Source organism: Uranotaenia lowii, chromosome 2, assembly GCF_029784155.1.
Source record: "Uranotaenia lowii strain MFRU-FL chromosome 2, ASM2978415v1, whole genome shotgun sequence".
NCBI lineage: Eukaryota > Metazoa > Arthropoda > Insecta > Diptera > Culicidae > Uranotaenia > Uranotaenia lowii.
In genome coordinates, this window is record NC_073692.1 from 99935198 (window position 1) to 99962634 (window position 27437).

General features: G+C 37.8%; 1 protein-coding gene across 1 annotated transcript in view; it reads right to left on the reverse strand.

Moving 5' to 3' along the window:
* Window positions 1-26742, reverse strand: part of LOC129748361 (homeobox protein aristaless-like) — a 221328-nt gene extending 194586 nt beyond the window's left edge. Inside the window, exon 1 of the mRNA XM_055742962.1 lies at window positions 25560-26742. The gene's annotated coding sequence lies outside the window, so the exon portion shown is untranslated. The remainder of the gene's footprint in view (window positions 1-25559) is intronic.
* Window positions 26743-27437: the final 695 nt, after the last annotated feature.

The window sequence follows — 27437 nt, forward strand, 5'->3', positions numbered from 1 at the left end:
TGACTGTCTGACTGACTGTCTGACTGACTGTCTCACTGACAGTCTGACTGACTGTCTGACTGGCTGTCTGACTGACTGTCTGACTGACTGTCTGACTGACTGTCTGACTGACAGTCTGACTGACTGTCTGACTGACTGTCTGACTGACTGTCTGACTGACTGTCTGACTGACTGTCTGACTGACTGTCTGACTGACTGTCTGACTGACTGTCTGACTGACTGTCTGACTGACTGTCTGACTGACTGTCTGACTGACTGTCTGACTGACTGTCTGACTGACTGTCTGACTGACTGTCTGACTGACTGTCTGACTGACTGTCTGACTGACTGTCTGACTGACTGTCTGACTGACTGTCTGACTGACTGTCTGACTGACTGTCTGACTGACTGTCTGACTGACTGTCTGACTGACTGTCTGACTGACTGTCTGACTGACTGTCTGACTGAATGTCTGACTGACTGTCTGACTGACTGTCTGACTGACTGTCTGACTGACTGTCTGACTGACTGTCTGACTGACTGTCTGACTGACTGTCTGACTGACTGTCTGACTGACTGTCTGACTGACTGTCTGACTGACTGTCTGACTGACTGTATGACTGACTGTCAGACTGACTGTCTGACTAACTGTCTGACTGACTGTCTAACTGAATGTCTGACTGACTGTCTGACTGACTGTCTGACTGACTGTCTGAATGACTGTCTGACTGACTGTCTAACTGACTGTCTGACTGACTGTCTGACTGACTGTTTGACTGACTGTCTGACTGACTATCCGACTGACTGTCTGACTGACTGTCTGACGGGCTGTCTGTCTGACTGTCCGACTGACTGTCTGACTGACTGTCTGTTTGACTGTCCGACTGACTGTCTGAATGCGGTCTGACTGACTGTCTGACTGACTGTCTGACTGACTGTCTGACTGACTGTCTGACTGACTGTCTGACTGACTGTCTGACTGACTGTCTGACTGACTGTCTGACTGACTGTCTGACTGACTGTCTGACTGACTTTCTGACTGACTGTCTGACTGACTGTCTGACTGACTGTCTGACTGACTGTCTGACTGACTGTCTGACTGACTGTCTGACTGACTGTCTGACTGACTGTCTGACTGACTGTCTGACTGACTGTCTGACTGACTGTCTGACTGACTGTCTGACTGACTGTCTGACTGACTGTCTGACTGACTGTCTGACTGTCTGACTGACTGTCTAACTGACTGTCTGACTGACTGACTGTTAATCTTAGTCTGGCTGACTAATGACTGTGTTGCTGACGCCTTTTTGACTTTTTTGCATTTTCTGTTATTCAAAAATTCAACAGAAAAACTTTAATTTACACAATAGATCACATAAACGCAACTTCAACAATCACTTTTATCGATTTAAAAGCACAAACCGCTTCCTTAGAAATAATTGTGAAACCTCCAACTGGGTTCCCAAACCGCGTTTAAAAGGTAAACTTTCGCCAGGGCGCCCCATAACGAGCGCATCGCATGTACCGGTTTAATTAATCGTTAATTCAATTATGAGTAAACCGATTTCCAGCGAGTAGAAGAAAAAAATAACATTATAAACACAACAAAGCTACCGAGGAGGTGCCAACAACACGTTTGGAATAATATTCTCCATTTAAATGCCCGCCCAGCAGTCGCTCAACCAACAGTGTTAATTCGATTTAAATTACTTTTCGAGAAGTTTTGCGGGCCCTTATCGTAGATTGTCTTTGGTCGTTTGGCAAATGGATTTTTTTCTCTTGTTTGGTTCTGAAGTGGAAATTGTTTTTCTGAAGTTCAAATCATTTTCCAAAAGTCACTGACTGGCTGACTCTGTGGCTTAGTGTCAATTAGTCGGTGCTTCTCGTCAAATGTTTTGAAAAAATCCTAACGGGAAGTGATCAGGAAGTGCATTTTTTCAAGTTCATCGTTGTGATTGCATTCTGATAAGCAGGTATGTACTTGAAGCGAGTGGCATTAGTTAAATAAACCTATCGGCATTCGGTTTGAGCGCAATTTGTTCTGTCTGTATGTATTGTCAGTCATTGATTGTTCCGAAACATCGGAAACAGCTTTGATAACTCGATTACAGAATGATTGAATCAGTTTTAATGATAAGTCCTGACGTCCTCAAACGTTTTCTAAACCCAAACTATCATCTATTGATGATTCAATCAAACAAGTATGGTTGATTTACACATGTTGAAATAACGATATCATCATCAATCAGTTCTCCTCGCCAATTTCGAAATAATCTAATTTCCGATGCACCTGATGTTGAACTGACTAGCTGACTCACTTACTGGGCAGCAAAACCAGTCGAAATTAGCTTTCTCAAACACCCGAGGTTTCTATAGCTAATCGAACAAGATCGCGATTCGTGCTCGTAAAATACCACTTAACCCTTAAGCTCACCTTAAGGCCAACCCCTTAGCTCAAAAGCTGGAGCACCCGATAGAGAAAAAACACAAGAAAAAAACACTCAAACCCAATAAAAATCCATATCCCCCCTTATTCGAGTTTAAACTCGACTGGAGCCAGAAGCCAGAGCTAACTCAATTAGCAATAAATTTTCAACGGCCTGACCGCGGCAGTAGCACTCGATTCCTATCTTTAAACCATTTATTTACACAGTTTATACACCCACTCAATTACCTAGGGGGTGGCAGTTGCGCCTTGCCGGGCCAGCCTTTAAGGAACGGCACTCATATTGATTGGGGCAGCTGCTGCAAAGGCCCCAGCACAATAATTTATCTTATAAATTTTCGATGCTCCAAAAAATTGAGTTTGCTTTTCTGATTTCCTTGCAGCCGTCTTGATAGAAGCTCCACTAATTTGATTGAACGTCTTCGATTGACACCCGACATGGAAGAACAAATTGTCACCTGTCAGTGTTTTTTACTTTTTTTTTTATTCAAGTTCGAATCAATAGAGCAAACAGGCAGTGGAACACGCGTTATCTTCTAATCAAATTTGTCTACCGTGGCGAGGGTGGTAAGAATTCGGAAACAAGGAATATTGAATCTTGATTGATACGGTTGTGTCTTCCTTGCGGATGGACATACATTAATTGAATTAAATTTTTCTCAGCCATAAATGTTGATGAACTACTAAAATGATTCAAGAGTAATAATCTCGACTTAGAACAAAAGCCGAAATCTCGAAATATTATTCCAGCTCCACAATTCTACTAAAGTTTTTCGAAAAAATTCTCGCTTGTGGATAGATATTTAGTCCCGAATATCGAATTTTAATCAGATAAGACTTAGCTTACCAGATTTCCCAGATGTTGCCCGTTTTGTTCCATTTATTTGCAAAGTCAAACGAAAATTGGATGTGATTCGTAAGTATTTTGCGTCCAAATTTTTTGAGCTAATTTCGTCAAAATTAAAATGAACGATGTTTTGGAAACTTACATATAATATGAATTGAAATTGACTGATGTATTTTGGTATACAGAACAGTTTCCAAGTGCTTTTCTTCATTATTTTTAAAATAGTTTAACCCGAAGTTGCGCAGTCTGGATAATGGCTGAAAAATATCTAGTAAGCTTGGGTTCGAATAATTCCGGATTTACTTATACACATTACAAAACCAATGTCTGTGATCAGATTTCGGATTTTCTATTCAGTTTTTTTGTTCTTGAAATCCAGTTTGGAGTATCATTGGGTGAAAACCTGATTTGAATCTTGGTTTTGCATTTTAAATCTTGACTAGAAGCATTTTTCATATTCGAAACTCATTATTTCGGGATGTGAAAAAAAAAAATAATTGAAATTATAACAACATCTCAACTTTAAATTCTTTTACAGGATTGGAAATAAAGAAAGTTTCATAATGGTGATTCAGAATTGAAAATTCGGCACAGTGTATTCATTCGCAATTTTTATTTAAATTTACAAATTCAATTTCAAATAAGTAGCTGAAGGAAGAATTCACATTAAAAGCCGAAAATTCAGAATCCCAACAAGAGGTTTTCTGGTAAGGCTTTGATAAAAATTTCGCTTGTTGGTTCATAACTTAAAGAAATTGTAATCTGGAACTTATAATTTCGTTGTCAGATTCGGAATTCAGATTTTGAACTGAGGTTCAATTCATTTAAAAGATTATGTTCTTCGAAAAATTTATATTTCAATTTGGAAAATATAATTATATGATTCTTTTTATAAAATAAAATATTTCAGATCAACTTTTATTGATCGAAGAACTTGTACTTTATCTTCAAGTGCAAATAAAGCTGAAAATATATTGTATTGGTTTTTATATTTCATGATTCAAAATTCAATCTGCTTATCTACTCAAAAATTTAGTTTCCAACAAAAATATAATATTTTAATAGAGTTTACAAGAGTTGAAAATGAATCTTATGTAATTGTTTTTCGTCTTTTCAGCCTATAATTTCTTAAAACGATGTTTTGATTGATCCTACGTTTCGATGCTTATTGGCATCTTCCTCAGGGAATTCAATGAATTTTTTAATATTAATATTTCAAAATTATGTGTGTTAATCTATTCTTATACTTACAAACTATCGTTCCGCGTGAAATTTCTGTGCTTATGTGAAGCTTATTGTCCATTTTCAAATCCATATAAAATTTTTGAAGACCTTAATAGGGTTCATAAAAAAAGTGTGGAACACTTTTTGACCAAAATCCATGTTTTTTCATACCGTTGTAATTATTTATTATCACTTCCATTAAAAAAGTTTTCCGGGACGATTTCACAGTGGTAGCTTTAGGATATTTCAAAGAAATCATTTTCTTCTCAGCTCTGGACGTTGAATCGTTATTGAACATTATCTGTTCCTTTTTTTTCCGTGAATATTTTCGAGAAGTTCTTCCACAATATATATTTCTCCTTGGAGTCCCGCTTTCAAGAAGCTAGAAGAGATCGGTTTAAATAAAAGAGAATCAATTCAGGTTCAACGATTAAAGGTGGATGTTAGTAGTCAATCCAGCTAAGCTTAGGTTGCCAGATTGCCCGGGTTTGCCCGGATATTTAATGCAAAATTTCGGAACAGTCCGGCCCGGTCCAGGTGCCTCGATTTAATTGGAAAAAGCCCGGATTTCGCCCGGATTTATTAACTTTATTTGGAAAATCATACAAAAAAAATCAAATTGTGTAACAAAAATTTTCCATTTATGCATCCAAAACGAAATTTTTTTAGCAAGTTTTACAAAAATAATCTTAAAAGGTTTTTTAAGCCTAAAATACAATTTAAAATCTGTCGATAAGTTTTGATGTAAAAAAATATTTTTCAATTTGTTGAGTAATTTTTGGGTTTTGACTAAATTTGCCAGGATATTGCCCGGATTTTTGGTCGTCAATTTTAAATACAAATGTCCGGTTTTTGCCAGGTTTTTGTCGGAATTTGATACGTGCTGAAAAAAATCTGGCAACCTTAAGCTAAGCTAAGCTAAAAAATATTTGTCCTTGACGTCCCTATCTTTTTACTTACAAACCGTGAAAAAACTGTGTTCTTAATTAGAATTTTCGTATAAGATCGTGCATTGAGATGTTGAGCAAGGTTGTCAAAATCATAGAAAATCCATTATTTCTAAGATTTTAAAGCAAACTTCGTCAAAATTACAGTTAGCATTCCTGATTCTAGATTTTTTTTTCCAAATTTAGTGGATTTTTTCAAAAAAATTTAAAATCATTTAGGATAGGATTTTGAAGCTGATTTTTGAAAGTGTTATGGTTTCGGTAATGTGGATTTCTAATTCTCAACCAAATGGCTAAATTGATCAAATTAATCCAAGATTTATCTATGATTTTTTTTAAAACAACATCAAAAAATGATCAAAGACTTTTTGGTAGAACCACAGAATTACAGATTTGTTTTGTCAAGAACCCAGAATTTTTGATGCTGAGTCATGCCGATAACAAATCTAAAAATAATCTTTTCTCTTTACCGTCATTATTCAAGAACAACAATAACTCACTTGTTAATTTTTTTGCCAGTATTTGAGTGCTAACAGAACTAACCATTTTACAAAGTTTGCTAAATAAATCAAATTGAAAAAATCCTTTGCTGAACATTCTTCAACATTATTATTGCTTACAATGAAAAAAACAAGGAGTTTACCAACAGATTTAAAAATGGCTGTGAACATATTTAGACTTTCGATTTGTCGTTTGCTATTCCAACTCGCTTTTTGAGATGTTGAGGCGACCTAGCTAGAGGAAGCTGTTCCATATCATGTTCATGTAGGATTAAAGATTGCCTCTCAAAAGTCCCTTACCCACTTAAACTCGTGCCTCCAAAGTTCGAATTTCGCTGAACAAAGGTTCCAAAGGGAATTGGTACCGATTTTTCTCGAATGTGTGCATGAAAGTTACAAAAATCTACTCAAATAGGGTTTTTGTGACACGGCAATCAAATCACTCAGTATTAAAGTTGCAAATATGGCCTCGTACAGCCTTCTATGGACTTGAAGTTCCAAAAAAATTCCAAAATCTTTTTTTTTTTTGACATGTCGATCGCATCCATCCAGTATAAAAATTACAAATTAGGTCTCAAATAGTCTTCTGTGGACTTGAAGTTCCAAAAAGTTTCTTAAACAGCTTTTTTTGTGATATGTCAATCGCATCCATCAAGTATAAAATTTACAAATCAGGTCTCAAATAGCCTCCTATGGACTCGAAGTTCCAAAAAGTTCCTCAATTAGCTTTTTTGTGACATGTCAATCGCATCCATTCAGTATAAAAGTTACAAATAGGGTCTCAAATAACCTTCTATGAACTTGAAGTTCCAAAAAGTTCCTTAAATAGCCTTTTTTGTGATGTGTCAATCGAATCCATCCAATATAAAAGTTACGAATCGAGTCTCAAATAGCCTTCTATGGAGTTGAAGTTCCAAAAAGTTCCCCGAACCGCCTTTTTTGTGACATGTAAATCGAATCAATCCAGTTTAATAGTTACAAATCAGGTCTCAAGTAGCCTCCTATGGACTCAAACTTGAAAAAAGTTCCTCAAATAGCTTTTTTTGTGACATGTCAATCGAATCAATCCAGTATAAAAGTTACAAATCGGATCTCAAACAGCCTTCTATGGACTTGAAGTTTCAAAAAGTTCTCCAAATCGCCTTTTTTTGACATGTCAATCGCATCCATCCAGTATAAAAGTTACAAATTAGGTTTCAAAAAGCCTTCTGTGGATTTGAAGTTCCATAAAATTCCTTAAATAGCTTTCTTTTTGACATGTCAATCGCATCCATTCAGTAAAAACTTACAAATCAGATCTCAAATAGCCTCCTATGGACTCGAAGTTCCAAAAAGTTCCTCAAATAGCCTTTTTTGAGAAATGTCCGCCATTTCATGAATATGAATGTGAACGAACATCACAAAGGGGCATATTCAATAAATCATTTTTGTAGCTTAAAAATTGTTGAAATGTATAATTTATATTGAAACTTTAACTCAAAACAACTTAAAGCTAAAAATTTGTTTTTGAAAAGAGTAAACTTTTTGACTTTAAAAAAAATCGTCCAACTGTATTTACTTACCACGAATTCAGTGTTCGGCATTAAAGCGCTAATCGCTAATTTATCTGCTCCGTTTTTGTTAGATAATTATCATTTTCATTTATTTTTTTCTCCAAACTTTTGTACCGGCAGATAGACAAACGTCAAAACAAGTAATCTGTCAAGGAAGAATGCTGATAATGCTTTTTTGAAGTGTCTGGCGTTAAATCGCTAATGGCTAATTAGTCCGCTACTTTTTTGATGACAAATTTATTTTCTTACGGGATTTCTGTTGAAATAACGGATAAACAAACTCCACTAGGAGCAATTATTCAAGCAGGAATGCTGATAAATGTTATTTTCTATAAAGTTAGGGAGTTTTTTGAGCCGTAAGTTCTCCAGAAATAAAGTTAAAAAATAAATTTTGAAACAAAAATGTAGCGAACTAACTAGCGAATAGCGTTTTAATGCCGACCTCTCCGAATTTTTAACACATTGAAAGTCAGTTGAAGCAATTCATGAATTAAATATCAAGCTAAACTCTTAAATTTGTATACTTATACGCTTAAAAGTAATAAACATGGAATTCCAATTTTTTTATAACCGATAATATTTTAAAGGATGTTTGATTCATATGCCGTTTCATAATGTTGTTGAGTAATAATTTACATGTGCTGCTCTTGTAGGTATTCTAGGAAAACTTCCACTTCGAATTTTAGCTGCCGGTAAGGCAACATGCAGGCGTGGCGTCGTGGCAGTGTGTTTGGCTATTATCTCGGAGGGTCGCGATTCATATCTGGTATCAGGACTAATTTTTTTTTTCATTAGGTTGTTTGATTGCTCGAGTAAGCGAATCAAACAAATATGTCGGCATGTATCGAACAAAGTAAAAAACCAAGCAATTAAGTAAGATGAATTGAGGTGATGGGAGGAATAAAGATGGATGCCGAAAACCGGCAGGCAGCACCACATAGGCTGGTGGTTTTTTTTTTGTTTTTGTTTTTGTTGATTAAACGATTACTTGTGGGCTGAACTGAAGGCCGTTCAAATCTATAATGGAACTTCAAAGTTTCAATAAGAACTAAAATTTTGGGCTGAATAAATGAACTTCAGCACAATGATTATGCTGATTAAGCTGTGTTTGACCTTTTTAATGAGACTTTTGGTTGCTTGGTTTTATCACGGCCACGTGCTCGATAACTTCGACAAGTAAACTTTTAAAACGTGCAAATGAATTCGAAAGTGAGTAAATTTTACTACACTCACCGGGAGTCATCTGAAAGAGAATTCAAGCACTTAGCTTTGACTGATATTACGCAGCAAAAAAGGTTCACTCAACAATCTGCCAAAGTACCTGAAATCGGTAGTTATAACCAAAATACCGTATAATGTATACCGAATAAACCAGTAAGAATGATACCAATAAAGCGATTTTATTACCGAACGTTCGGTTATTTATACTAAATTTTGTGGTAATATTGAGGAACTAATATTTCAACCGAACATCGATCATTTCCAACGAACAGACTGAGTAAATTCGGTAAAATACTGATCGGTAAAAATGAATAAACGAATTCGTAGTTTCCGATCAGTGTGTATGTGACGAAAAAGTGCCTCTGAACAAACTATAAAAAGGTTATCCGTATGACCATTTAACTACTGAATGTTCAGAATTTTTTTAAACGAATTTTCATAAGTTTTTATCGAAAACCCGTTAGTTTTAAACGAATAACCGACAATTTCAAAAAAATAAGTTGGTAGTTTTTACCGAACAAACTGATAATGTTCGGTAACTAGCTAGTCGGTATAATGAATAACCGAACTCGAAGTTTCCCATTTACTGTGAAGGCAAAATCGATTGTTGAAGATCCCTTGCCAAACAATGATATTTGTAAGAAGCAGCAGCGGTAAAAAACTGTCTGAGAAAAGTTTTGAATCGACCAATCATTAAAAGAGAAAAATCCGTATCAAAATTTAAAAAAAAAACACAACAACAAACAAATCTACCCTATATGTTATCAGCTGCCGCGTTTTTTTACAATTATCTACATTCGCGGTTCAATTTGATCTCAAGATCCCTCCTCGAAGAAAGAAAGCCGAATCTCAACCTCCTATAAATAGGTTAGAATAGGAAGATATCGGATTCACTCTCAAACGGGGCGATGCTAAAGATGCTTTAGTTTTGGGGCAACCTCGCGCGCACCAGAACAAAACGAAATTGATTGGATTTGAGCAATAAGCGAAATTGCTTTCCAACACAGAACTAAGCCGATTATTTACGGTCTAGTGGAGATTTGTTTGCTCTTCCGTTGTTGGGTTTTCCACTCTAGCCTGCCTCTAGAAGGAGCCGCATTAGGCGATAAGATTATAATTTGTACGTCGTCTGTAGTAATTGATCCTGCAGTAGCTTCGATTCGGCTCTAGTCGATCGATCGAGATACGCGTTTAATAGTCCTTTGGAGGTGAAAAATAGAAACAGATTTAGGTAGAAAAGTATTCGAGTTGCTTTGCTTGATCCGGCTGGAGCCTGGCCTAGATCGGTTGTTGAATTATTTATCAGAGCTTTCAACTAGGTACTTCGAACGAATCGAAATACCGCAACTTCCACAGACTGGACTGAACTGGAAAACTGGGTGTGGTTTTGTGAAACAGCGGCATTAAAATCATAACGATCTAACACGAGACAATAATATTTCTCCTAATGAGCTAATAAACATGGCTAATTAATTTCAATAACACGTTCGTCATCCATAATCATAGCTCGCAGAACATGAATCATAAAATGGAGCCCAAATCTGATATTCGTGTTTGTTTCTGATGCAACCCCACTTGTCCCGTTTCCGCTGCCCCTTGCTTAAAAATTCCTCGGGGACTAGGCGTCATCAAATCCAACCTTCATCGCCACGCCAAGACCTTTGTTTGAGGTATGAAAGATTTTGACATTCCAATTTGATTTGATGGCTGCGTATCTGCTCTTCTACTTCATTCCTCCAAAAAGGGTGAGAAAACGAAATTAAACCTCTGACACGTAATTTAAACAAATTTAGCTCCCTTTTCAGAGATGGCGCTCTTCTAAGGGGTGGCAACTAAATTGCAAATACAAAACCACTTATTCTCAGTCAGAGTCTCTACACTGAAACAAATTATCAGCACCCGTGTCGACAGGAATCATGAGGCTTCACTGAAATTCGCAAATGCAACGCACGCTTTGACGATGAGAAATACACCTCCCTACACAAATGTCATTCGAAATCATACCTACTACAAAATTCACCCACAGCGCGACTGTCAAATTCGGGCCGAGCTCAAATTTCAATATGGCGCCTTGGTGGCAGGTGGCGTTTTTTTTTCGACTCTTTCCGTGTGTCTTTGTGTGTATGTGAAAAACGCTGGAAATTGGTGCAGTCGACCTGAAATTGGGTGGGGACTTTCGGTGCGCGATGTGGTCACGAAACGCTCTGAGGTGCTGCCCTGTGCTGTGCGTGATGGAAATTGTTTCCGAATTGGAATTCATGCGAATGCAAGGGATGGAAATTGCTTGCACCGATTGCAGTCTGGCTGCACGGTTGTGTATATGTTTGAAATGTGGGAGAGGAGATTAAATTTTTCTCTGGAACGAAATTCAATTATTTTAAACTGTGCTACAAATACGAAGACCTACCCATAAGTTTTTCATTGCTGTAAATCATCGATTTATGTTAAATTTGACGAAAATAACTCAAACATGGTGTCGTATTTGACATTTAAGATTCAGTACACACTAAGATTGTCAGTTTTCTCCTCGGGATAATCTCCGGAAATTGCTGAATCTCCGGAAACAGAGAAATTGCTGAATTTATTCGAACTTCGTATGGGAAATCTCCCGAACCTCGGGACGCTTCATTTCTCCTGAAATCCAGTACCAAATTTCCACGAATGCACAGGTACTCGAACAATCGTCTAGTGTCACGGGAAGACTTCAGCTGTCAACCGTTTTCTGTCGCGATTTTTATAGTTTATCCTTTTCTATCTTGCGTGATGATCCGTACAGTTTTCGCTTAGACGGTAATCTAATATTCGTTTATCTGGAAGCAGGGCTGCCAACATTTTTTTTTTTTTTCAAAAATCAGGGAACTGGCGAAATAAAAACCAGGCGACGTGAAAGTAACGGAAATTTCGCTTTTTTTTGGTTATCGCTCAATACGAATGACGGGAATCTTTCGATTGCTTTGATTAAGCCACATTTTCACTTTATCTATGGTACCTACTCCAGTTCTTTACTACCCATTTTTCATGACATTCGCAAAAATCAGGCATATTTTCAAAAATCTTATCAGGTAGTCAGGCAGAGCCTCGGAAAACCAGGATGTGCCTCAAAAATCAGGCGGCCTCTCTGTCTGGTAGAGCAGGAGTTGCTAAATAAACCCTGACGGGAGGAGGTATTCCCTTTAATGGATCCACCAGTGGTGTTTAAATGCAAATCCAACAGGTCGAGGGAGGAACTGTCCGTCGCGTCGCAGAATTCCTAAAATTACCGGATTTCTGGCGCAGAGCCAAGAGAATAAAGAGAATGACTCCAAAAAACCTAGTTTACCAGCAGAACATTCAAATTACCGCTATAATCCGCAGCAAGGTGTTGCTGAAGCAGGTTTTTTTTATAAATAATGCATAACGAATTGAAGAAATAGCATTCCCATCTTTTTTTAGCAAATTTTTTATAAATGCGCATTTCATTTGATAGGCGGTATTTGCTTCAAAACAAATCCCTAATCCCAAAGTTAATATTGAAAGGAAACTGTATCGAGCCTACAGGAGAATAGCGAAACGTTCCTGCCCTTCACATTAGAAAAATGTTTCGAACATACAGGCGAATTTGACAGTAGTTCTGTAGCGTTTTCTGTCCTGGGTTCATCACGTAATTTTCAGCTTTCAAAAATACAGAACGAAGTCGTCCCGACTACAGGAGAAAAGATAAAGTGTGTAAATTCAATCATCTTATAATGTCGATACATATTTTTGATTGAAATTCAATAAAATGTAATGAAAATAGTGTTTTTACATTATTTATTTTTAATGAAAAGCTTTCGTTTTGAAAACCGGAGCCGTAATTCGATTTGTGTCGTATTTTAGATTGATTTTGTGTGCACTATACCCTCTCCCATAATTCGTTAAAAAAAAGGTATATCGAATCGCAATTTCAACTTATTCATTTAATTATTTATTTATTAATTCATATAACGTAAGATACACATGTTTTAAGTTGTTACAATTTGGTTGATTCTGTTGGATCTACTAATACTAATCGTTCCATTTCTGCTCCTAATTTTATCTATGTCGTTGTTACTCCATGTATTCTTTCAGCAAACAAAAAGTGAAAAGTGAAGACTGTACATATTCTGATGCTGAGGAAAAACTATCCCAAAAACACCAGACAAACGGGTTTTATCCATGAAAAACTATTCACAATTAAAAGACAGCTTCAAACGACCAGCCGAGTCGATCTCAACAAGAAAACGAAACTTTTTAGGTAAATTTCACATATTTGTAATCGGCAAAATACTTTATAAAAATACATTTTCAGTCCCTGAAGAAGATTCAAAACGGATTGAAACGTTGGATTTATAAAAAAAAAATCGTTTTTGCTTTAAAAAAAAGACGGCAAGCCGGAATTCCCATAGGAAAAAGTACTGAAAAATCAACATCATTTTTGTTTCTTCTGTAGAAAGAGTCCAGTTTGTGAAGATAGGGAATGCGAGATCCAGGGTATTCTCGGTCAACAGCGGCGTACCACAAGGGAGTCACTTGGGACCCCTTCTTTTCGTCACTGTTATGAACGAGTTTCCCGGAGTGCTGCATGACGTGTTTGTGTTGATATACGCAGATGATCTAAAACTGTTCCTCCCTGTGCGACACCCAAAGGATTGTTTGACCCTACAAAATGCGTTTCATAGATTTTCAGAGTGTTGCAGCAGTTTCGGATTGAAAATCAATGCCTCAAAGTGTAATGTGATAACCTTTTCCCGGAAAGCGAGTAATATTGTGCACGAATATCGTTTCGAGAACAGCTGTGCCATAGCTATAAAATCCTCCGTGAAAGATCTGGGAGTCGAGTTGGATGAAGAACTCAGTTTCTCAAAACATATTGAACAAGTCGTAGCCAAAGCAAACTCTATGTACGGAATGGTAAGCAGGATTTGTAACGAGCTGGACAATCCTTACACTATTGTCTCTATTTATGTTGGGCTTATCCGAACCACTATTGAATACGCCAGTATAGTGTGGCAGCCGTATTATAACGTTCATAAAAACAGGATTGAAAGGGTTCAAAAAAGATTTCTGAAATACGCCTTAAGAAATCTTGGATGGCAAGAAGAAATGCCGGAATACAGATCATTGTGTATGTTAGTTGGACTGGAATCACTCGAAACTCGGAGGAAATCAACAGATGCGCTGTTTTTAAAGGACTTGATCAGTGGAAAGTACTTTTCGCCAAATTTAGTATCACAAATTTCTCCAAATGAAGGACGTAGCAGTTTGCGCAACGTGAGACCGTTTCAGCTTCCAAATCGAATACAGAATTACGCTAGTAATGAACCAATCTATAGAATGATGCTGATGTAATCAAACTGACTATGTCCAGAGAACAAATAAAAAATAGTCTTAAGATGTTTTTTATCATAGATGTGTTGTAACTAGTTAGGATCAAAGGCTGAAGCCTAGAATCTGATAAATAAATACAGAACCGAGCCTATGCTTATTATTTTTGTGCCAATTTATAAACTAATCATCGAATAGTTTCCCCTGAACAACTTTGTCGGAGACAGTAACTTCCTATCTTATTATGCAAAAAAAAGTTATTAGGTGTTGAATGTGGGCATGTCTTTTGGCATTGAAAAAAAAATAAATTCAACTGGCATCACTGCTGGTGTCTCGCGAAGTATTGCATTGAAAGGAGTCATGCAAAACCTCGCTAGGCACCCAGCAGTGATGTCAATTTAATTTATTGTATTTCAATGCCAAAAAACATGCCCGCATTCAAAACCTGTTTTTTTTGCCTAATAAGATACGAATGGCGTATTTTTTTTTGATTCCGGATTTGGCTCTGGAACCGTCAGAATAAAAAAGCGTCTTTCGGGTTTCGAGTTATTCCATACGTAGGTGTGCGTGAGAACGAGCGCAATGTTTACATGCAGCTGTCATTTTGTTCTCCCTTCTGAGTTTTTTCATTCGGTTCTTCACATCCGGATTGCCTGTTTTCGTGTCCGGATTGCACTGGAGAGCAGATAGTACGATTTTGCTTGGCTCAGAGGTTCAAAATCACTGCAATAATCATTTTCCCGTTCATTATTTCAACTGTTTTGCTTTCAGCCCAAAACAGCTGTTTAATGTTTTGACAACAACGTTGAGAGTATTGGTGAACTTCTCGCAAAACTGACTTTCTTCTCAGGACGACTCCGTCCGATTTTCGAGCGAACCTAGGTTGCCTCTCGAGCAATAAATGAGCACGATGACAGCAGTTAGAGCGAACCTAGGTTGCCTCTAGTTTGCCTCCAGGTGAAAAAAAATACGGTAGAAGTAACGTTGTTGGCCAAAGTTGTTCAGCGTAAAATTTCAGTTAGAAAATTTATAAATTGACACTTCAGCTATTCATATATCACTTTCCGAAATTAAATTTGGCATTGGCTTCTTTTTTTTTGTATGAGAAGATCCACTGCGACCAACTTTTTGTGATCTATTGTGGAATAACCAAATTTATTATTTGTCTGATCACGCAATACTGTCACCATTGGTAGAGATGGCAGTTGTAGTCGAAATCATGACATTATTCCAGTTTGGAATGGCATTTCTTATGAATCCCACCACCTTACCGGCTTTTATCTTCCAAATATCATCGGGCGTTAAGATTCGCTTACCAAGAACTTTAAGTCAATGTGTCATAAGATATCCACAGTCACACATTAAGTGCTCTTCAGTTTGACAAAACCGGCACATCTCATTACTGAGTTTGCTTATTTTATGTAAATGGTAGTTGAATGGGTAATGCCCTGTAAAAAAGTCTGTAATTGTTTGAGGATCCGTTTTCGATAGACTTAGAAGTTCACAAGTTTTCTTGGAATCGGACTTTATGAATGTTTTAGATTGGCTAGTGAAGTAGACAATGTGCAACTCGAGACCCCATACACCCAACCTTCGGGTAGTGGTCATATCACCTCTTGTCTGCAACTCCGATTCTCTACCTCCCCGTGGTACTAGCTGGGGTGCGAGCAACCTTAGCGGAGATCGGGTACCCAACCCCGGTGGATGCTTTGGTCGCATGCAGAATGAGTTAGGGGGCTTCGTACGCGTCTGTTCTCCATGTTAGGGGCGGCGTGCGGAGTGCAACAACGTCCTGGTGGTGTTCGGGACCCAAAACAGCAACATCACGACGGTCCTCCTGCGAGATAGTGGGGTTAGCTGCGGGCCTTGCGAGCCTGTGACTACAAAAAACATAAGCAACGAACAACGAACAACAAATTTCGGAATGTTTTAGATTGTCTAGCACCGATGGCTACAAGCCATATTAGAATTTGATCTTTGAGTTCTCCCATTTTTTTAATTCACTTGTAAGAGCACAAGTAAATACTCCACAAAAAGATTCAGGGCCAATCATAATAACAGAAAGTGGATTACCATACCGGCTACTGGAAACTTACGACCTGGTAGGCAAGGTTGCCGATATCACAGAAAAATGTGCATTATCCCAGAATTTTGAACAAATTTCATCACAGAATTTTTTTTCACAGATCACAGATTTTTAAAATTTTCACAGAATTCACAGATTTTTTAATTTTTTACAGATTTCCAAAATTAGTAATTTTTATGTCACTTTCGACTTTTTATTTCTGACTTTAATTCATGGAAATGTGAAAACAAGGTAATGTGAATTGTTTTTTTTTTTTTCATTAAAACTCAAAAAAAAAATCCAATTTGTTGATGTTTCACATGATTTCCCAATCACAGAATTCGTGATAATTTTTTGCCAAAACACAGAATTACCTTGTCAAACCTTGCTAGTATTTCGTGGACTGAACTTTTGCAAGTAAAAATCAGTATTGAAAATTCACTTCTCAGCACCTTATTGCATGAATATCATTTAAACACTCCATACAAACGTGCAAGCAGGCCAAAAACAAAATATGCTGACGAAGAGTGAGAATCAAATCCATGGTTTTGTAATTTCATCTTAATCTACGTGCCAAGTTCTTTACCAACTGCACTATGGAACCTAATTCTGTGCCTTATCGTTATCGTTTTACATAATAATAATAATCATGCGTTGCAGTGTATAAATTAAATTAATTTTAAAAATCATGGATGCGATTTGGGCATCTCCTTGTATCGAATATTGCATTAAGCCAGGATGCCATTTTTATCGTTGTAAGGGATGTGAGTATACTTCAAAGTTACTGAAGCCTGATCAATGTCTTAAACAGCAACTTTATTATCTGAAGTTCTATGTATCAGTTATATTAATTCACTCAGAATTTTTAAAATCGCCACACTCTTCAGATGAAAAAATGGGGAAAATCTCTCCAAGCCTCTTTAACACAAACAAAAGCAAAAAAAATCAAACTTTGAAACTAAGGTTGCAGTTTTCCCGGTTTTATGTGGGTTTGCCCGGATACTTAAATCAAAATTTGGAAAAATTCCGGTCCGGCTCGGTCGCCCGGATTAAAAAAAAGCCTGGATTTTGCCCGGATTGATTGACTTTATTTGCTAATTCATACAGAAAAAAACGAATTGCGGTTTAATTTATTTTATTTATGTATCCAAAACGAAATTTTTCGAGTAAGTTCATAAAAATAATCATACAAGGTTTTTGGACGCCTAAAATACGATGGTCAATCTGCTGATAAGTTTTGATGAAAAATTTATTTTCATTTTTTTTATTGATTTTTGTTGAGTTTTTCTTTAGTTTTGACCAAATTTACCCGGATATTGCCCGGATTTTTTATCAACAATTTTGAAATCAAATGCACAGATTTTACCAGGTTTTTAGACAAAATTGGCCGGATTTGTCTACCACGGTTATGTGCTAAAAAAAATCTGACAACCTTATTTTCAACTACTTCCAACCGAAATCATTCTCACAAAGCAAAATACAAAAAATAAGCCACAAACATCGGCGAGCAATGCAACCGTGATTTTTTTTTTCGTTCTTTCTTTTATCAATGCTTATAATGTCCTCTTAAAACGCATTTAAATTAATTTACGTTATCTGCCAGACCATATTAGCTGCCTTCGCTTCGCTTCGTTCCGGCCCGCCCGCCCCCAAGTTTATGAGTAGAATCTTCGCCGTTTTTGACAGCAGAATCGCAACGTAAATCCCCCCAGAAACGAACGTAAGAAATCTCGACCGGGTCGTTCGAGAACTTCAAGCGAGTCTTGACTCGAGGACGACAACTTTGAGCTACCGATAATATTAAGTCTCTCTCGTTTGGCAACTTCCGTGACCAAAAACTGGGGAGCCGACGAGAAGAAGTAGGTATGTGGAGTTGTGGCGGCACCGCATGTTTTGCCGAGCAGACATTGAGCGAGCACCGCGCTTATCAGTCAGGTATTTTGTACTTTTGCCGGTGAGGAATGCATTCCTATGTGTTGTGTGTGTTCCGGCCCTGGACCTGGAACCGAAGGTGGCATTAATGGGAGATTCACTCGCGGGTTCCTTTTGGGGGGAAGTAGCTGGGAGAAACTGCTTCTGACCCGGACGAGCAAACGGGGACCAATTCTGGTGAGTAAAAGCTCGCGTGATGCTTAATCAGGCTTGGACGTCTGTTGGAATCCGGATTGGCGCCTTCCTTGTTTGACCCGTACCTAGCTACACCGTTTTTGGCGGAATATATGGCGGTGGCAGCAGCAAAAGTTTTCCTCGGATGGGTTGGGTATTTGCATATGTTTACTGATAACAGCACGACTGGGAAGCTGGTTTTAAAGCATTTTCAATTGAAAAGATTGACACTTAAGTAACTTTAAAAAATATCCGGTATTCAAGCAGTTGGGAAACCTACTTGGTTTACATTCTATCTGCATTTGAATTGTTACAAAAAATTACTCAAAAGTTATTAAAATAACAATAAAATCGACAACAGTTTTCTAGGACACAATAACCCAGAATATTAAAAAGGCCCGCTTAACGGGACTTGAACGCGCAAATTTCACTTCAGTACAACGGCGCGTTAGCCAGTTACACCACGATGAGCGTGACGGAACAGGCTCCAGCATGCATACCTACTAGTCGAGCTCCATCGGTCGACTGCTGAATCTTCTATCGGTACACTCCGTATCAGCGTTGCCAGATCTACGGATTTTTGGTACATCTACGGATCTATGGATCGGTGCCCCGAATCTACGGATTTTTAGCATTTCCTACGAATTGCCTATGGTTTATCGAAAAAATTAAAGGGATTCTGCGGATGAACGAAAATTCTACCTGCCGACCAAAAAAAAAGGTCATAAAATTTGATATTCTTGTATTACATTAAATTTTTATTTTTCATTTTTCGTCAAGCCTACTAATTTGAGCGGTTTACAGCCTGGCAACGCTGCTCCGTATATAACTAGCATGCCTTCTTTACCCACTTTTGATCTCTCTCTGCAGCTTTGCCAGATTGTAAACCGCTTAAATCCGCAGGCTTGACGGAATAAATGGAATTAATGTTTGAATGAAATTTTATAATTTTTTTTTCGGTCGGCAGGTAGAATTTTCGTTTAGCCGCAGAATCCCTATGATTTTTTCAAATTTTTTCAATAAACGTTGAAAAATCGTAAGAAATGCTGAAAATCCCTAGATTTCAGGCATCGATCCGTAGGAGTACCTAAAATACGTAGATCTACGGATAAATCCGTTGATCTGGCAACGCTGTCTCTCTGTTGTTTTGCTATCACCACCAGGGTTGCCAACATTTTTTTTTCCAAAATTCAAGGAGCTTGAAAATAAAAATCACCGTTGTGAAATGTTATGGAGCTGATAAACAATGCCGTTCACACTTCTTTTCAATTCGCTACTTGTTCACTGTCACTTCAACCTTTAAACGCGATATTTTTTTATGTCATGCCTTTTATTCATATTTCCTATCGAAGATTGACCAGCTTTCACACGTTTAAATGACGAAATAAAGCGTTTTTCTAATATGTGATTCGGCAGTTGTTCGAATATCTACCTTTTGGACTTGTTTTATTCAAATTTTAGTATTTGAGATACTTATCTTATAATTCTTCATAGAAGTTTTCGCGGAGTTAAGCTTAAATGTTGCAGATTTCAAAAATTTTCATAACAAAAACGCAAGAACTGTTTTAGAAACTTGAAACAAAAATTCCGATTTCTTAAAGAAATATTCATTCATGTTAATCCTCTAGTCCGTTGAACCAACGGGCCAATTTAAATGTGAAATCCTGTCGGCGGGCCGCACTTAAGATTTTTTTTTAATAATTAGCAGAGCTTCACGTCTATTTTCACTTCAAATTTATGGCAAAAACAAATCTGAAAAAAAACAAAACGAATTAACGTATTTAAAAACAGGAATCCAACACGACTTTTTTAAAACGCGATATTGAAAAGGTACATCCCAAATTTTTTGCTATTTTTAAGTTCTCTCAATTTTTTGATAGTACTTATTGGTGAACGTTCCTTCTCACAACTTTCTTGTTAAAACTGATGGCACTTTTCGTCATGACTTCTATTCAAAAATTTTTAAATCTTACCACAGTGATAACTAAGAGTGTGAAAAATATATATTTAAAGAAATCGCCGTCTTCTTTGCGATAGACGTTGAATCGCTAACTGACTATTCGTGACTTTTTACCGCTATTAAAACTTGTCCTCAAAGCGTAGATTTTTTCCTACAAACACTCAAAACCCGGTTTTTCAAATTGAAGTTCTGTCACGTTCTGTATTGATATGTTGTGCAAGGTTGTCGCAATCACAGAAAAATGTTCAAATTCACATATTTTTCAGGAACTATCTTTAAAACTAAACATTCTTGATTCTAGATTTTTTTTTCCAGATTTTTATAATTTTCAATCTTTTCAGCGTCAGCTTTCTACGCCCAAAAAAAAAAAGATTTTTATGATTTTTAATCTTGTTTAGATATCATTGGGATAGGTTTTTTTTTAAGTTATATTATGACTTTGGTAATGTGGAATGCGAATTATAAGTGAAATAACTCAATTTATTATACATTTTTTGTGAATTTTCTGAAAAAGCATCACTCATAATCGTCAAAGAGCTTTTAGGTCGTATCAAAGAATTTCTGATATCTATTGTTTTTATCGAGAACTAATAACTTTTGTCGGCAACTTTGATGCCAGCTGATTCATGTTGAAAAAAATCTTAAATCGTTCACCTAGGTCAGCAATCAGTGCAGCTCAGTGCTCACGATTCCGAGCCGACCAGTTACACAGGAAGGTGTTGCTTTGTTTGAATCAAATCGAATGTCCTGAATTAGCTTCTCTTTCTTTGATATCTTACTTTTCTCTTAAACTAAACATCACCTTCGAAAATTTGATAATTTTTCAGGTACGAATATGTATCAAGACGAACTCAGAACATTAGATTGATACGACCTGAAAAAGCATAAATTTAAATTTTGGTAATGGTTCCATAAAACTTGAAACATGAAGGTCAGAAAGAGGTAGAATGGGTTACTTTAGGGTGAACACTTATCACACAAAAGAGCTTCAATCGGAAATTTCCTTTAAATGTACTGTTAAGACACTAAAGAAGTCCATATATAGCTGGAAATTTAAAAAGTACACAAACACACATTAGGATCTTAGTGAAACTAAATCTTTCTTTGAATCCTCTCTTCGGTCTCTTCGGTCGGACTACGTAAAAATGTGTTCACTCGGAAACTACAAAAAGTTGTCGTCAACACTTCAAAGCTAAACGAGTTATTCGCCGAAAAAGCGTATAATCTGCGAGCCAGTTCTGCTGAAGAGCTTCTAACCAACGTTCTTTCGGTATACCAGGATCTCACCAGCATCTCACTACTTGCAAGATGTAAAAGAAATCCTTCTTACCTAAATACACGAGACTTGTTAAAACACACATCTAAAAACTGAATCAGTGCAAAAAAAAAACGCAAAACAAGCATATTATAATAATTTGTTTAAAAGTGCAAGTAGCCGTAACACATGGAAACACTTAAACTCCATAATTGGTAACCGAATCGAAGAGCAAGATACGCTGAATTTATTAGTAATTGGAAACGTTAGAGCCACGAAAAGACTGTTGCCGTTACCTTCATCAATAACTTTTTTAATGACATAGGGCCCCAGCTTGCTTCAACTATCAACAGTCAGGGAAACACAAATCGATTCGGAACCTTGGTTCGACTACGTAGTTCGTTATTCCTGGAACCAGCTACCGAGCAAGAAGTTATCTTAAAAATCAAAGATCTTGATTCAAGCAAAAGCGTAGGACCTGATGGAATACCGGCATACTCTATCAAAAATCTTCACCAATTCTTCTCGAAACTGATGCGTGATGTGTTTAACGAAAGCCTTCTCACCGAGAAGTTTCCTGAGTGTCTCAAAATAGCTAAAATTGTGCCAATACACAAAGCAGGACTGGACTGGATGTAAACAACTACCGGCCAATCTCAGTTTTATCCTCTTTAAGCAAAGTTCTCGAACGAATGTTGGCTGCTAGAATTACAATTTTTTTCTAAAGGCAAAACATTATCTACAACTGCCAATATGGATTTCGATCAGGCTCTAGTACTACAACAGCCACTTACGAACTATTTGTAGATGTTTACAAAGCCCTGGATCAGAAAAAACGCGTCGGACTTCTCCTCCTAGACTTGAAAAAGGCGTTTGAAATCTTGCTTGAAAAGCTTGCATATAATGGCATACGCGGGAAACCTCTGGAATTGATGAGAAGTTTCTTAACTGGTAGAAGTCAATTTGTATCCATCAACGGAGTACAAAGCAGTATTCAACCCTTAAAAGTAGGAGTCCCACAAGGAAGTAATCTCGGACCGCTTCTATTACTTGTATATGTGAACGATCTGCCTAAACTGAATATTACCGGGAAGCCACGTTTGTTTGCTGACGATACATCCCTTTTTTACGCTGGTGATGACTCTTCCACAATAATCAGAAGTATGCGGGATGACATGAAAATCTTAAGTAGTTACTTCGACGAAAATCTTCTGTCGTTGAACCTTATGAAATCCAAGTACATGGTTTTAACAACACCCAGAAAACCCGAAGAAGCGCACCAAGATCTGATAGTGAACTCAACACCAATTGAAATAGTAAATCACTATACATATCTAGGTGTTGACATCGATTACAAGCTGAAATGGAATTACCATATTCAAAAGCTCTTGAAACAAATTAGCTCAACCTGTGGTTTACTTTGGAGAATGAAAAGATTCGTCCCCAGAAACCAGCTGACCGTGTTGTACCAGGCGTTCGTACAATCTAAACCACAGTATCTAGTATCTATTCATTTAGGGTGCTGCAGCAAATACTCAGTTAAAGAAACTTCAAGCAGCTCAGAACCGCTGTCTCAAAGCTGTCTACAATCGTCCTTGGTTGTACCCTAGTAAAAACTTGTATTATGAAGCTGATGACAGTATAATTCCAATTCAGGCGCTGAGAGAGCTACAAGCCACATCGATAATCCACTCACATTTGAACGATCAACTGATACATAACAACGGAGTGTACGAGCAACTCAACAACGCGTACGAGCTTCGTAATTCAGCCGCCGTTTCAATTACTAGACCCAACAGCGAAATGTCAAGGAAAGCATTCCGTTACTATAGCAAGGTCCTTTTTAACTCAGTACCTAGAAGCCTCAGAGAAGAAAAAAAAACCCACGAAAATTCAAAAGCAAGCTGAAAATTTACATCAGAAATAAAATTGAATCATATTTCCATTAAATCTGATTCTGGAACATCCGATGGTTAATAACTGTGAACCATAGCCAACTAGCGCTTCCTTAACAGAGATTATTCTCGCAGGAAGCAAAATCAACTCTACCTTCCCATCATTCGGTACCCCGGTAACGTTCCATCCACATTCATCTAACCACAAATGTATTATTTTATCTTCTCATTCCCGCCAAATACCACCGCCGCCAAAAACCTCCACCACCCACCGCAACCGCCCACCGCCATCGCCCGCCACCTCCAACAAGTACCACCAAAAAACGCCACCAAAATTAAGTGATTCGAAAAATTCAAGTGTTTTTTAAATGAATGTGCATAGCAAATTGTAAAATCGAATTGAAAAAAGAAAAAAAATAAAAATGATGAAGAGGTTTTGCGCCCACTGGAGAAGGAACAAGGAAGGAGAAGTTCCACTCCCGCGAGCTTTTCCCTGCTCATAAAGGAAAAAAAAAAATCCTAAACACTAATCGTAAATTTTCCAAGTTATATCTTACGTGTGCCTAAACCACCACCACAGAAAGTTTGATATGTATGCGTTGACCACAAATCGACGTCATGAACATTGACGTTGCTGACTTGAACTCTAACCAATACGCCATTGTCGATAGTTAAGTTTGAAAGTACATTTCTATTACGTGAAAATCAGCAACTGTGTGGGACAAAATGAGCCCCTCCCTGAGGCATAACATGCATACCATGTGTTTCATTCAGTATACAAAAATAAGAACGATCACTCAGTTGTTACCAATTGGACAGGTATCTAAACGTTATACGTGTCGTAGATCAATAACACTAAAAATGTTGTTTATTTTAAAACGGTTGCTTAAGTGATTGAAAAACTTTAGTCAATTAATTTATTTATATGTTTTTTTTTCTGACAAAACAAGCAAAAACTGTCGAAAACTAGATATTTTACCCTATTATAAACAATAAACAATAGTTTTTTTTTGTAGGAATAAGTGAAAAAGTTGAGAAAAAATCGTTCGATTTAGGCTACATTCGATTCTGACGTTTAACATACCAACAATAATATTTCGTGCTTCATCAGCAGTAGAACCGTTTATTACCCGCACATGTCGAAAGACAACAAGCGACTTCGCCAAACAGCAGGCAACAGTCGTAATCAAATTTAATTGAAAATCAACCGGAAGCAAATTAAAATCTACAACTGTGCAAATTGAGTATAGCAGATACGTATGTCATGTATCAATATGAGCTGTTATATCTAATTAACGCTCTAGAACTCAACCCCGCCTTTAGACGGATTCGAAAGAAAGAAGTGAGCAAAAGTTTTAATTGGAATATGTGTTAAATTGTACTTGGTCTGTACCTATACCACTGCCTATACCATTTTTTCAACAAACAGTACAAATTGCTTATTGCCCTAAATGGCCAGCTAGAAAAGTTCTAAGATCTAAACTCATGAGACTTTTATAGCTTAAACTACTAATTTAGGTTCTATATAGAGGGATAAATTTGATTTTCGATTATAGTCGATTTACCATCTGTATGGCATTCGCGACTTTCTATCAACGTTACTTTTTTTTTTTGACTTACTTCAAAACAACTTATGAGGTACAACTGTGTTCGATGTTTACTCTTGGGCTCGAACTCAAGGACATCGGCTCAGGAAGCAGCTGGTTTGCCAACTGAGCTATACCACAAGCCAAAGAGGGTTAAGATAATGAAATTATTGATAATATTATTTTAATGGCATTGCGGCGAGATGAACTTCTAAAGTAGAAATGTTTAAGATATTGTGAAGAGTATAGCTGGATAGATGAAGCGAGTGCGCTTCGTAGAAGAAGTGAAAAAGCCTGGAAGAATGTTAGCGGAGGGCAAATTGTGTAGAAAACTCAAAACGCCTCCTCTACATAGTCAGCCAGTAAGCCTAGCAAAAGTTTATCCGATCAGTTTTGAGCTTTCTACACAAATTGCTCTCCGCTTACATTCTTCGCCACCTTTTCACTACCTACCTACCTTAGAAGTTCATCTCGCTGCAATATAATCAATAATTATATCGGCGATAAAAATCTTAAATGATAAACAAATTAAAAAGGCTGCAATTTGAAATATTGCATTACTACATCTAACGACCAAATTTCATCGTCCGTTGTAATTTTTCGAAAGAAGTAATGCAACAAAATTGCAAAAAAAAAATGGCGTCAGTACATACCTTTTGAATAGACTTATATTTGAAACATCACTTTCACCGATGATAACACAATCCTGCCATCAGCTGCAAGAAGTACAGTACAAATCCTGATTTACGCGTGACACTTAAGAATTCACTTCAACTAGCAACACTAACCAGTGTTGCCGTACACCAATTGAGGGTTTTCAAAAGGAGCTGCACTTCAAAAGCCACTCAGCGAATTTTTCGTTAATTCATAAGGTGTTGAGTAATAATCTGCTACTTGAACTCCGTTGGCGATAAACGTTGATGGTTCTTCAGCGATAACGAAAGTAAACACGATATTCTTCTACTTTCCCAAAATGTTCGGCTACCACTTTCAGCTGTTTAGTCACTACTCCAATTTCTGCACCTACGGTTCTGGTGATAATTGGCAAATCCGTAGCCTGCTGCGGTTGCTGGTCTCTTGAGAGATGCCGGTTGCGGAACTTTACCGGCGCTAATTGGTAACTGGAGTTTGCATCACTCTGCTCTAATTGTTGTGCCTGAAAACCGACGCACATCAACACACGTACACTTCAACGAAAACACACTTCAAAAGAAACCGCTCGCACTGAGCTAATAGAATTATCATTTGTTTCCTCCACAACAGGATTGGCGCCCGCGGTTCGCTTCTCCTAGCCCCCTAGTTGGGTGCGAACTCGTTCACGTGCAACGTCTCCAACGGCTCTGTCACGGTTGATTCCACGACTGCGATCCGTTGATTGTTCCCGAGGCGTCGTTGTCACTGTTTCACTTCACGAAATGAAAATGCATTTTCCAGTTTGAGAGCTAGTGTGTTTTTTATTGCTTCTTATTCTGGGTTGTCATCAATATCCAATTAATTCCGTTCAATGGTTACAATTATTCATGGACACTCGCGACGAACAGCGTAGGTGTAGCTAATTGAAATTGAATTGAATGTTTTGCTAAGAGGGTGCTGTACATCGAGAACCAAACAACGACAACGGCAACCGACGACGACACATGGCAACAAAGGCTTCTACCCGAGTCCAAACAGTTGTCTTCCGCACACCTTCGGGAAAGTTGATTTAATGCAGTCGCAAACGCGTGCGCAAATTGTTAGAACGAACAGTTAACTTGGTTTCGATATCCACTAGGTAGGGTAAAACGGGCACTTGGAACAGCAGGCGTTGAGCAAAAAAAAACAGTTTATCGTTTTTATCGTTTTCTTGTTAACGCGCGACGGAACAGCTACGCTACGGGAAGACGAACAACACAGAGCAAAAAAACAGCGGCGCATCTAACACAGACCCCGCTGACTACACCAAACGAACGTTGAAGAACAACTGAGCGGCCGCTATCGCAACGTGTAAACAACCAGGTGAGACAGGTATCGGATACCTGTGTTCGAAACCGCGGCTTACCGTCATAAATTAAACCCACACCTGGAAGCAATACCGCGATATCGATCCTCCAACTGGTATTGGTATCATCCACAGAACCGGAACGAACCACGGGTTGTCTCTTTCGAACCACTGCAGTTGCAACCAAAACCAGAGAAGCCAAGAGTCGTAAACAACGTCTTCACCACCAACACGGCTGTAGCAAACACACCACAGCAATTAACCGGTCCAACACAACATTTAGACGACGAATACAGTGGAACGTGCAAACGCAACAAACCAAACACGTTCTTTCCGAAATCAACAACTATGGCTCGCTTGCACCGCCTACTTGCCAAACAAACCATCCAATCAGCGCTCACCTTCCGTAGTAGTCATAAATTTACTGCCGACGGATGTGAAACATGGGAAAGTAAGCGTTGAAAAACGGCAGGGGAGTGGCTAAGCTTCACCCGCGGGAGAAAGTCGCCGCACTTAACCTAAACAAATCTCCCGGGTACCAATTTCAATTACG